The following is a 12,505-nucleotide window of genomic DNA, read 5'->3' on the forward strand; positions in this document are numbered from 1 at the left end:
CTTCCCCACAAAAAGAACCCCGCCCCCGCTGGAGAAGAGGAAGGGCGGATGAATTTCGCTGCCAGAGAATCAGAAATATATTTCTCCATGGCCTCCCTCTCGGGAGCAGACAGAGAGTATAGTTTGCCTTTAGGCGGAGACTTACCGGGTACTAAATCTATGGCACAGTCATAGGGACGATGCGGAGGGAGAGAAGCAGCCCGGGACTTACTGAACACTTCCCTCAGGTCTTGATACTCTGCGGGCACGTTAGACAAATCCACCGCCTCCTCCTGTAACACAGAAACAGACACAGTGGGACAAGCAGACAACAGACAAGAACTGTGACAAAGAGTGCTCCACTCGGTGATGGTGTGCTGCTGCCAGTCAATCCGAGGGTTGTGTTTGGTGAGCCAGGGGTGTCCGAGAACGATAGGTGCCTGAGGTGAGTCCATGAGGAGAAACTGAATGTCTTCATTGTGCCAGAGGAGATGAGAGTAACGTAGTCCGTAGAGTGAGAGATGCTGGGAAGTCGTTGTCCATTGAGTGCGTCGACAGTGATCAGGCGGGTGAGTGGGATGATGGGTAAACTGTTAAGTTGTGCAAAGTTGGTGTCCATGAAGTTCCCCTCAGCCCCGGAGTCGATGAGTGCCTGGCAGGTGATGTTGTGAGTCGCCCATCTCAGTCTTACCGGGAGGAGGGTGGATGGTGAGGACTTCTCGGCGGAGATCCCACCCGATAGTAGCCTCAGATTTACTACCGGGCTTGATCTTTTACTGGGCAAGACCTGAGGAAGTGACCTGATGCTCCGCAGTAGAGACATAAGCCTTGGGATCTCCGCCTTTCTCTCTCCTCCCGGGAAAGCCGAGCTCTCCCTACCTGCATGGGTTCGGGATCTATAGAGGAGCCGACCGTGTCCGCTGTATTGGCCAACCGGCCCTCCGCTCCATGAGGCTTAGCGTTAGCAGATTCTAGACGTTCCAGCCTCTGAAGTCGAGCATCCACTCGCAGCGCGAGATCGATGAGTCCGTTGAGTGTCTGAGGAAGATCCAAGACATAGATCTCTCGATGGACACGGTCGGCCAACCCATGCAGGAACACATCCCACTGCGCCTCCTCGTTCCAGCGGCACTCCGCCGCGAGAGTGCGAAACTCGATGGAATATTCTGCGACCGTGCGGTTACCCTGCTTGAGTTCGGTGAGTTGTCGGGCAGCGTCCTTGCCAGCCACCGCACGGTCGAACACTCTCCTCATCTCGGCGGCGAGTGCCTGGAACGAGGCGCAGCATGGATCCTGGTTCTCCCACACCGCCGTTCCCCACAATGCTGCCTTCCCTGTCAGGAGCGTGATCACAAAAGCCACCTTGGATTTCTCCATCTCGAAGGTGCGTGGCTGCAACGAGAAATGCAAGGAACACTTGTTCAAGAACGCTCTACAAAAGTTCGGCTCACCGGCATAAGTCTGAGGAACAGGAAGGCGTGGTTCTGGCTGATCCCACCGCTCCAGCGGCGTGGGGGGAATCGGCGGTGGGGTTGGCGCAGTGGGAGCTCGAAGCTGTTGAAGTTGCTGGGAGAGCTCAGACACCTGCGTCACCAGCGCTTGAACAGCGCGTCCGGTGGAAGAGATACTCTCCTGCTGTTGGTCCATGCGGGAAATGCTGTGGTTGATGAACTCCGTCAAAGCTGCTGAGCTTGCTGCATCCATGGTTGGTCAGATCGTTCTGTCACGTAAATAATGACGGATGCAATAGCAAGTTAATCTCTTTATTTAAGAGCTTCACACACAGATGGTCAGTCACAGATAACACAACGAACACAGCAGGAGAGTGGTGACGCAGGGACCTCGATGGGCGATGAGAGTCCAGATGAATGGTGACTGGTGAAGTGCGTCCGTGAAACAGTGCCGTGTAATCCGTGGGTGAATTCCAGAGAACAATCCAAACAAGGAACCAGGAAACAACGACGAGAATCCAGTCCAAGGAACAAACAACACGAGCAACACGAGACAACAACACCAGGACTCCAAACAACGATCTGACAAACATGAGACGAAAGACAAGGCGTTATAAAGGCAGGTGTAATTGCAAACAGCTGCCGCTGATCAGATAATCAGCGGCGACGCCCACACAAACAATCAGGTGACACACTACAGAACACACAGACACCAGAATGAGACAGCGGATTCATGAACCGTGACACTTTCAGGATGTGCTATAGTTGTATGATGTAAGGATTTACATTTATTATCCAAAATGTGGTGTACTATAAAAAATGGCAAAAAAATGTGAAATAATAATAAAGAATGATGGTAACACTGTACAATAAGTTTGTTAACATGAACTAATAATAAACTGCATGTATACAGCAGTTATTAATCCTTGTTAATGTTAATTTCAAAATTTACTTACACATTATTAAAATCTTGTTAACATTAGTTAATGCACTGTGAAATAACATGAACAAACAATGAACAACTGTATTTTCATTAACTAATCTTAATGAAGATTAGTAAATACAGTAACAAATGTATTGCTCATGGTTAGTTCATGTTATTTAATACATTAAATAATGTTTAACTAATGAACCTTATTGTAAAGTGTTACCAGAATGGAAATAGATTATTTATATTTATATTAACAAAAGTGTTGGTTTTGTGAATACATAAGACAAACAGCCCAACCCTTTGTTCACAGGTTTATTTTTGGACATTTTATCAGCTTTATGACACATTTGTAATTTATTATGTCTATTGAAAAGAAAGGTGTGCCTAAGCCGTTGAGCTGGTGTCACAATAAAAGATTAGTCCAGTTCTTAACATTGATACCTGCATGGAGTCATGAAGTATTTGCTTGTGCTGTTACCCATAACAACATGAAGCATATAGAAGTTGATCCGGAAAGTGCACATATGATTCTTGATTGTGTAAGGAAAAAATTACTAGCATATAGATTAGGGAAAGGCACACTCTAAAAAATGCTGGGTTAAAAACAACCCAAGTTGGGTTGAAAATGGACAAACCCAGCGATTGGGTTGTTTTAACCCAGCGGTTGGGTTAAATGTTTGCCCAACCTGCTGGGTAGTTTTATTTAAACCAAATATTATTTAAAAATTGCTATATGGCTAGCTTAAAATAAACCCAAAATAGTTGGGAAATTAAAAAACAGATGCAATTAGAGGCAACAATAATAGACAAAAGGTGAATGTTTAATAAGCTTTAATATTTTATTAATATAAATGTAATAGTTTATTAATATAAATTTATTAATAAGCAATTTAATAAATGTTTATTGTTTAATAATTATTCATTGAACATTAATAAATGTTCATTTCCAACATACTTTGGGTTAATTTTAATTAAGCAATACAGTAATTTTTAAACAATAGTTGAGTTAAATAAAACTACCCAGCAGGTTGGGCAAACATTTAACCCTACCGCTGGGTTAAAACAACCCAATTGCTGGGTTTGTCCATTTTCAACACAACTTGGGTTGTTTTTAACCCAGCATTTTTTAGAGTGCAATGTCGGTCCTGGAGTCCTGCTGTCCTGCTAGGGTTTAGCTCCAACCCTGATCAAACACACCTGAACAAGCCAATCAAATTCTTCAGGATTACTAAGGCTAGGTGAGTTTAATGCTGCCTTCACGTGCTATCGGAAATTTGATAATTCCCACTTCTTAAGTTGTATTACGAGGAAATTTGTATTTAGGATAATTCAAAGAGCATGTAAAGGCAGCATTATTTTCAGGGTTGGAGCTAAACTCTGCAGAACATTGGTACTCCAGGATTGATGTTGCCTATCCCTGATTAAGATTAACATACAGTTTTACTAAAGTTACTTCTATGAATTTCAGGTCTGTTACAAAATCTAAATATTACATTATATTATAACTAACCATTTTGTTGTTGTTGTTGTTTTAGTTAGTAAAACAATAGAAGAAATAACAACAATATTTCATGAACCTTTTATTAAAGAAATAGTCTTAACTGCCTTAAGACATTGATCTGACAATCTGCATAGCAGTCCCTATCTCTTCTATTCTTTTGCAATAATTTGGAATCAGAATTCTCTGAATCAGAATTTGAAGCCTGTAGGCTACACTGTAAACCCGAATAAACTGGCAAAAGTCAAACAATTTGAGGTAATCAAATTGCTCATTAAATCAATCATCAATTTTTTTTAAGATAAGAAATGCAAAGTTTAAGTATAAGCAGAACTGGCAGATTTCAATTTTATAATCATACATTTTAACTGCTGAGTAAAAGTTTGAGTAATCTCCACTCGTCACCATGATGGTAACCCCCACAAAAAAAAAAAAACAAACAAACAAAAAACAATAATACTAATAATTTACTTTGTTGTCATTGTTAAATGCAATGTGATTACATTAGAGTATCAATCGACAGTGCCATTTCAGTGCAAATGATAAGCAATAGCACAATATATAAACAGGACAATACAACATATAATAGACAAAGAATATAGTATGTGAGGTAGAAAGATGATAGTTACCAGAAAAATGTGTATAGTTGTGTGTCCTAAGTGAGTCCTGAGTGAAGGAGGGAGAGGGGAACAGTGTTTATTCAGCAGTCTGACTGTCTGGGGATAGAAAGTGTTGGCCATTCTGGAGGTTCTGGTCTGAAGGTACCTGTACCTCCTACCAGAGGGCAGCAGGTGGAACAGGCTATGTGCTGTATGGAAACGGTCTCTTATGATGTTGTGTGTCCTACGCAGGAAGCAGGAGGCAAACATAAAACAACATAACAGAAACTCTTCTAAATTGGGAGCAAAGCATTAAACACTACAAAATTTCTGAATTAAAATGTAAAAAAAATATATATAACACTTAATTTTAGCATTTATTCTCCCTTTCGAGTGTCATGAAAAGCATGCTGGGAAATAGAAATCCCAGCCCAGTTTCAGGTAAATTTAAGTTTGTCTAAATTAAAAGAAACAAGTTCATTCAACTCAAAAAATTAAACAATTCAGATTACTTAAAATGTGTCAGTTTCCTGAACTCAAAAGAAAAAGTTCTACATACTTATAAAATGTATCTTGATTGAACTAATTAGTTTAATTTGAGTTTGCCCTACTCAAACCAATTCATTATTTTGAGTGTTAAGTCCCCGATATACTTAAAACGAAGTTCTTTTTCATTCTTCGTTTAGGGGGAAAACGAAGTTCGAAATACATAAGCAGCGATATACTGCAATCGAGCATCTGACGCCACCCACACTGATGACGGTTAGATGAATATGTAAATATGAGCTGTGCACTTTCTTCTCAGTAACAAAATAAACACAACACAAATGAGAAAACAGCAAGCATTTTTTATGGAAAGCATAAGAAAAGCGTCTGAATATAACACGTCAGCACGAGCTCTGCAAATTAACACTCCAGTCATGTCACGTTTATTTATATAGCACTTCATTCAATAGATTGCTTAAAAGCAAGCAGCTTTACAGTATCAAACATGAAAAACACGAGTGCCTCATTTCATCAAAAGCACAATTCCATTTTGTACTATAAAGCGGCTATCCAGTGTGTTCATGCTTTCACCCAGGGAGATCTCGACGAACTCAACAGACGAAATGAGCCAGAGAAGAGTTCCGCGTGAAAGAAGGCAAAGCCTCAGTGCACACCTCCTATTACGGTATTGACACGGACCAATGGTAATACAAAGAGAGTAATACTCCTGAGAGTTCATTTTGGCAAGCCGTTTCGAACTCCCAAAACAAACACAAATCGATTTTGTTTGAAATTACATCACTTCAGTTCGTTCTTCACTTTCATTTATCGATGCCTTTAGGGTTTACAGTGATTTTAATACCGACAATTTAAATACAGATCATGCATGTGGTCTCATTACAAAATGTCCTACATTTCTGTTTATTGAACTTAAAATAGTAAAATATTACTTCAGTAAAACATCATATCTCAAGCATCTCTCTTGTGTTATTTTATTTATGTTGCTTCACTATTCTTGCTATATAATACGCAAAAGCACTTGTCCTGACAGTGTTGAGGTCACTGGACAGTGCAATTTCTAAGCCTACAAAGTCAAATGCACTTCTGTCTAGGCTGTTGATGGCAAAAATCTGCTGTTCAGACAGTTTTGCTGTCTGAAACTCTTGTGTATATTGTGCCCGTAGCCCATCAAGTATCTCAGCCTCATCGCAGTACAAATCTTTTTGCGTCTGTAGATGACAGTCCACTTTGGTTTGGACCAAAAGGTAATGCTTCCTTAGTTCTTCAACTGCTTTGGCTAGTTTTATATGGCGTGCTTTCTGCCAGTCTGATACAATGATGATATAGAAGTCATAACTCTGCAGGACTTGTTTCATCTCATACATTGAGTAATCCATGACTGCCTCTATGCCGGATACATCCCAGAACCGGACATCGGGGTATCCAGGACTCATTGCTGGGTTGCTGATGGATGCTGTTGCTGCACCACACACCTCATTATCCAGCCCCATTAAGGCATTTACCAGAGTCGATGCTCCAGACCGTGTCTCACCCAAAACTGCAACATCTAGCTGAAAGTGACTTAGAGCCTCCAGTACAACACTGACTTTTGCCGCTCCAAAGCCTGTGCGCTTATACATATTTTGCAATGCTGTGATGTCGTCAGCTTGAAGTTTGTCAGTCTGTTGGATGTGGTTCGTAGCATACCTAAAGTAATAAAGAAATATCAATTAAATGAATGATAGGGTGATGTGACATTTATTGATTGTCCTCTCTATTCAACTATTCAGAAATATACTAAAAATGCCAGCCAAACATTCAATTACTTCAGTAAACTTCACCTATGATCTTAATTTCTGAATTAAAATCAAGCGTATAGCGTTAGTTCTGGCAGGTCATTTAGTCAAGCTTGCATCAGCTGACCCAGGTGACTTACATCTACCTATAGGAATACGACGCCTATCACAGCATTCATATATAAGCGCCTTTAGTATTATCAACAGCTAATTATCCTCCTCCATCCCCAGCTCCTCCTCTTGTCCAGTCAGGATTTGGCCTTCTGATTCCCCTTTGAATCACTAAGTTCTCGAATTATGTATACATTAAAGGATTAGTCCACTTTCAAATAAAATTTGCCTGAACATTTACTCACCCTCATGTCATCCAAGATGTTCATGTGTTTCTTTCATCAGTTGAAAAGAAATTAAGGTTTTTGATGGAAACATTCCTGGATTATTCTCCTTATAGTGGACTTCAATGGCCTCCAGATGGTTGAAGGTCAAAAATACATTTATATGTCCGACGCCTTCCCTATTCTACTTACGGAATGAAGGCAATCATATACAGTTGAATGACCAATCGTTTTGCTAAATAAGACCCTTATTCCTCTTCTGCTTTCGTTTAAAGCCTTTTGAAGCTGCACTGAAACTGTAATTTTGACCTTCAACCGTTTGGAGGCCATTGAAGTCCACTGGAATAATCCTGGAATGTTTTCATCAAAAACCTTAATTTCTTTTTAACTGACGAAAGAAAGACATTAACATCTCGGATGACATGGAGGTGAGTAAATTTTATTTGAAAGTGATCCTTTAAATTATTGAACATAAATGATATCTGCTTATTTGTTTTGGTTCTGTTCTGTTTACCCTAAGGGGGTTACTGCTGCTCTCCCTGCTCTTATCCATGCTAGGCCACATGGATGTGCAGGGAGTTCTTGCCCAGAACAGAACCATACCATCAATCCAAACTATATGCAATTATCAATCATATTTGACGATAGTGGTCCTGACAGAAATAAAAGCATGTTTAGATGACAATAATGTAGTAAAAATGGAAACGTTTTTCCTTCGCTTTTTTCACGTACCGACAACAGCGTTGTCAAACCGATCCCCGTTCACAAGTATCCGTGAAAATGACTAAAAACACTGCATTATGCATAACAGGCCAGTTGGCAAATGTCACCTTGTACACAGCAAAATCCCCAGAGTTAAATCAACTCTGCTCAGATAACATATGGTCCCTCTCTATATATAGTGTTAAAGTAACACTGAAGCAGAGTTAAAGTTAATGTGATAATTAAGTAATGAAGTTATGATTGAACATTAGTGATGAACACCTGCTGTTAACCAGCATAATCACTGAAGAGAAACACAATAACAACAAAGGACCTTCAGCTACAGCCTTAGATGAAATCAAATGAAGATAAAATACATTAAATCTCTCAAGATCTGATTAAACAACTCCACAAACAGCATATTATTTCATTAAATTTAACTCTGCTTCAGGGGCGGTTTCTTTATTAGGGCAATAGGGCAACGCACCACCAAAGTGAGAAAGGGACGAATTTTTCAATCACATCAACCAAAGTTACGCTAGCTGTCACTGCTAGGCTGTTTGTTCTGCTTCTGGATATAGTCCAATCAGCATCGAGTCACGCTCTGTGGAGTACCGCCTCTTTTTGGGCAATTTCAGTCTGGCCGAGATTTGCCCCGACTACTCCCATAGACTTCCATTCAAATAACTTTTTTTTCGAACTGCAGGCACTGCAATGCAATCTCTATGGGTTCCGGGAGGGCTCGCACTAACGTGCTTTCGTCATCATACGTAATCTTAACTTGTGTAGCGATTGGTGAAAACAAACATACCTCCATTAATATTTTTCTTTAAGATGAACTGACATCCAATAATTTTCTCAGTCCATTATTTACATTTCACAGATATATTCTCCATCTGCAAATGTTAGAAAGTCGAGAAAATATTTCCATTTTGCAGTCAGGCGTGGACGATTCTTCAGCAAGCACAAACTTCCGTGAACGAGCGCCGCCGCGCGCATGCGCGCCAAACAGACGGAGTTCAATCTGAGTAAAATACATTTTGCTAAAAATATTTGTAGTTGAAAATTTGTTTTTGTTGGCGAACATAATTATGCCATATGTACAATTTCGAAAATACAACTAAGTGTATTTGTACTATAGCAGTAACTGTGTAAAGTGACTGTTGTAGGGTATTCAAAATAATAATAATTGGTCTGTTCTTTTGTTTTTATTTATTTTCATTTTTTAGTTGAGTGTATTTAACTTCTGCTTTAAAAACATTTAGATTTTACATTGTAAAGTTACAATTTTAGAATATAGCCTAGGCCTAATGTTATTTGATCCATACTACACATTTCATGTTTGTTTTTATAGCCTTCAATATGAACATTGTTTCTAGGACAATATTGGGCAGGATATGAAATACATTTTTTTTTAAATTAAATACAGTTTTTTTTTTTTTTTAGATCCCAGTCCTATGCATGCCTTAAATACAGAATTTTCCATGTTTTAGATTAGTAATGATACATTATTATATCACTTGTTAAATGATTATTTAACAATTAGCCTATTAATTCCTGCATTTCTATTAATTCTATTTCTTAATTGTGCCCCACCAAAATTTTTTGCACCAGCCGCCACTGCTCTGCTTCATTGATAGGCTATTTTAGCTCTATGTAGAGAGGGACCATATGTTCTCTGAGCAGAGCTGATTTAACTATAGACTGAACACATAATACGCATGCACACGATGTCACCGTTTTCACAAATTCACGTTTTTTTGTGTTTACATGGAGACAATAATGGTATAGTTTTCAAAAACTTTGAAACTCGATTTCAAAAATTTGCACTTCCAGGCCACCAAAATGTTGTTGTGTAAATGAACAGCCAAAATGCATAAAAAGTTTTCAGTTTTTAGTTTAAAACTGTGTTGTGTAAATGGCCCCTCAATTCTGATATTTGATTTCAGGTATCAAGTAATATAATAATGAATTAAAAAGCCTCATTATAAAATGAAATTCTTGAAAAAGAAAAATTTCATTCAATAACTTGGAATAACCTTGTATACTTATTAGAAAATAAATATTTCACTGCTTATTGTTATTTGATAAACTATTTTCTGAAAAATAAAAATCATGTGGTCCAAACATGCTTAAACAGAACAGCAAATTACATCATAAAGAGGACCCCAGAAGACCCTTAATGTGTCAAGGTCAACAAGTCAATAAAATTACAATTATCAAGACAAAATATAGCTGCAAGCAGCGATGATGGGCCCAAGACCCAGTGCCACCGCCACACCGGTGGCTTTCGGACTTACTATTTTGAAGAAGAATTTAGTTGCAGTATATACTCACCTTGCTTTAATCCAACCTCCGTGAAACATCTTGTCCAGAAAACTTGAAAATACTTCTGCTCTAAGCTGAAAAACCTCATCCTTAAAAGTGTCCTTAAGCTTTTGCATCTCATAATTTTGTGTTTCATGGGCTGAAACTAGGAACACATGGGGGTCCAATTTCTTTTCCGTCAGATTCTTCTCACAGTCTTGTCTCATTTGATCCAATGCATGTTTTTCAGAGAATTTGCGTTTCCTTTTTTGGGACCTCATATCATTATCAACTTTTGTTCTAATGAAATAAAATGGCTTCTTTTGTTGCCCAATTTCATCAATCAAAATCATGTTGTTTTCTCTGACTCTCTCTGATATCACAACCATAAACATGTCATATAGATCAAAGTTCATTGTCTTTACATAACTCTTGGATGTAAAGGTAGGGGTGCCCATCCCTGGAAGATCCCACAGTCTGACATGTGGAAGATCTGGATGCTGATACATAGTTGCTTGTTTTGTGGTTTCAACAGATCCAGTTGAAGCAGCCCCTCTGTCATCAGGATTCAGTCCGAGGAATGCATTGATAAGAGAAGACTTTCCTGCACCAGACTCTCCAGTCACAGCGATATCTATCTTAAAATGGTCAAAAACCTCCAAAAGAGAAATAAGTTGATGGGGAATTTCCTCAGGGCTTTCAGAAGCAAACACATCCTTGATTTTGTTGAAATGATCCTCTTGAATTTTTTCTGGCATGTAAAATCTATAGAAAATATAATATTCTGTCAACATTTTATGCTGTAACATTTTTTTTTTTTAAATAACATTATTCCATCATTGCACAATTGGAGTGTTTGGCCTCCTGCAGTTGGGGGTCCAATGAACTATAATGCAAAAATTAAAAGATTGCCTACTTAAGGCACTTTTGGGTTCTCTCGACACTTTGTAAAGTGCCTCAAATATGACTGTGAATATTTGTGATGAATCAATACTGAGAAGCTCGAAATGATGCCTCAGGTAAGCCTATTTTTAACAGTTTACGTACATTTTATTTATTTACTTATTATCAATTTACTGTAATTTGTCATGTTGCGTTTCGCCCCATGCCATAACAGTATATCAAAGTTGCGTTCTTTTAAAACTTTTGGAAACACATCTCTAGACCCTGCGCTCTTCTTTTCACTGTTGCGTCTCGCGTTTTTTAACCCAAAACGAGTGCGTTCGTGTGTAAATTGTTCGAGATGACTTTCAGCTCTTGAACCGAGCGCTTCTGAATTGGGCTTACACACGGTTGTGTGTAATTTGTTGTCATATCTGCCATTCCAGGAAATTTACTCGACAGCCATTTTTAATCACAGCGACTTTGACGAGTGGATAACGTTTAAACGTTCAATTTCAACACGTATTAATGACAGTGTTTCGGCAATAGGTAATTTATGACAGTCTTGTCAAGTAAATCCACTCACCCATCCATTGCGCTGTAGGTTTCAGTTTCCACGAAATCCTCGTGAAATCGAAAGTATGGGATAGGCTATGAGCAAAATGCATTAACAAAACCAACACAATGTCATATTTCTCACGCTATCTAGACAATTTATGTTCAGAACTGTCTTATACTATCTTACAAAGTAGCCTATCTTATAAAGACGACCCATCTCTTACGCCGAATTACCAAACAACGACAGAGGGAGGAGAGAACGACGTCATGAAAGTTAATCTGAAGACACGGCCTATTTACATTATCGTTTACCTAGTGAAGGAATTAATAGTTATTTAATAGTTTTTGTAACGTTATTTTATGTGGTGATATGCAGCTCGTGATTATAAATATAGACCTATTTTCTAGCAGATTTTGTATTATAAAACGTTAATGTTTTGTTATTTTTGGTAGGCCTATTTTATTATTTGGAAAAGTCATAATAGCATTATCTAATAATTATAATAACAAAAAAGTAATTAGTGTCTATTTTCTCTAAAAGATTCAGAACAGAGCTGTTAGTAAATGCCCAGGATACATTAACCTAAGCCACCTGTCTAATTCCTATGATATAAACATAAGAACAAGGGGAATAATAACATTGCATGTACCAGTGCTGATGGTATTTATGTATATATGTAAAATCTTATTTCATGTCTGTAATGTAGGCCTCGTGTATCTTATACACTATATCTTCCAAAATAATGTTCACAACTTTTCAATTATAGTAGAGATATCAAACCAATCATGACTACATACATTTATAAATAATATGTTGACATAATACAAGGATTGTTTTATGTAAAATGTTTATGATTTTATTTGCTCAGTTTAAAATAGGGGAGACAAACAAACTGATTAAATGTTGTATGTCTTGAAAGACAGGTTTACCTTAACCATGGCACATTATAACTCATTATAAAAGAATGAAGGAATGAAGGA

Source organism: Chanodichthys erythropterus, chromosome 2, assembly GCF_024489055.1.
Source record: "Chanodichthys erythropterus isolate Z2021 chromosome 2, ASM2448905v1, whole genome shotgun sequence".
NCBI lineage: Eukaryota > Metazoa > Chordata > Actinopteri > Cypriniformes > Xenocyprididae > Chanodichthys > Chanodichthys erythropterus.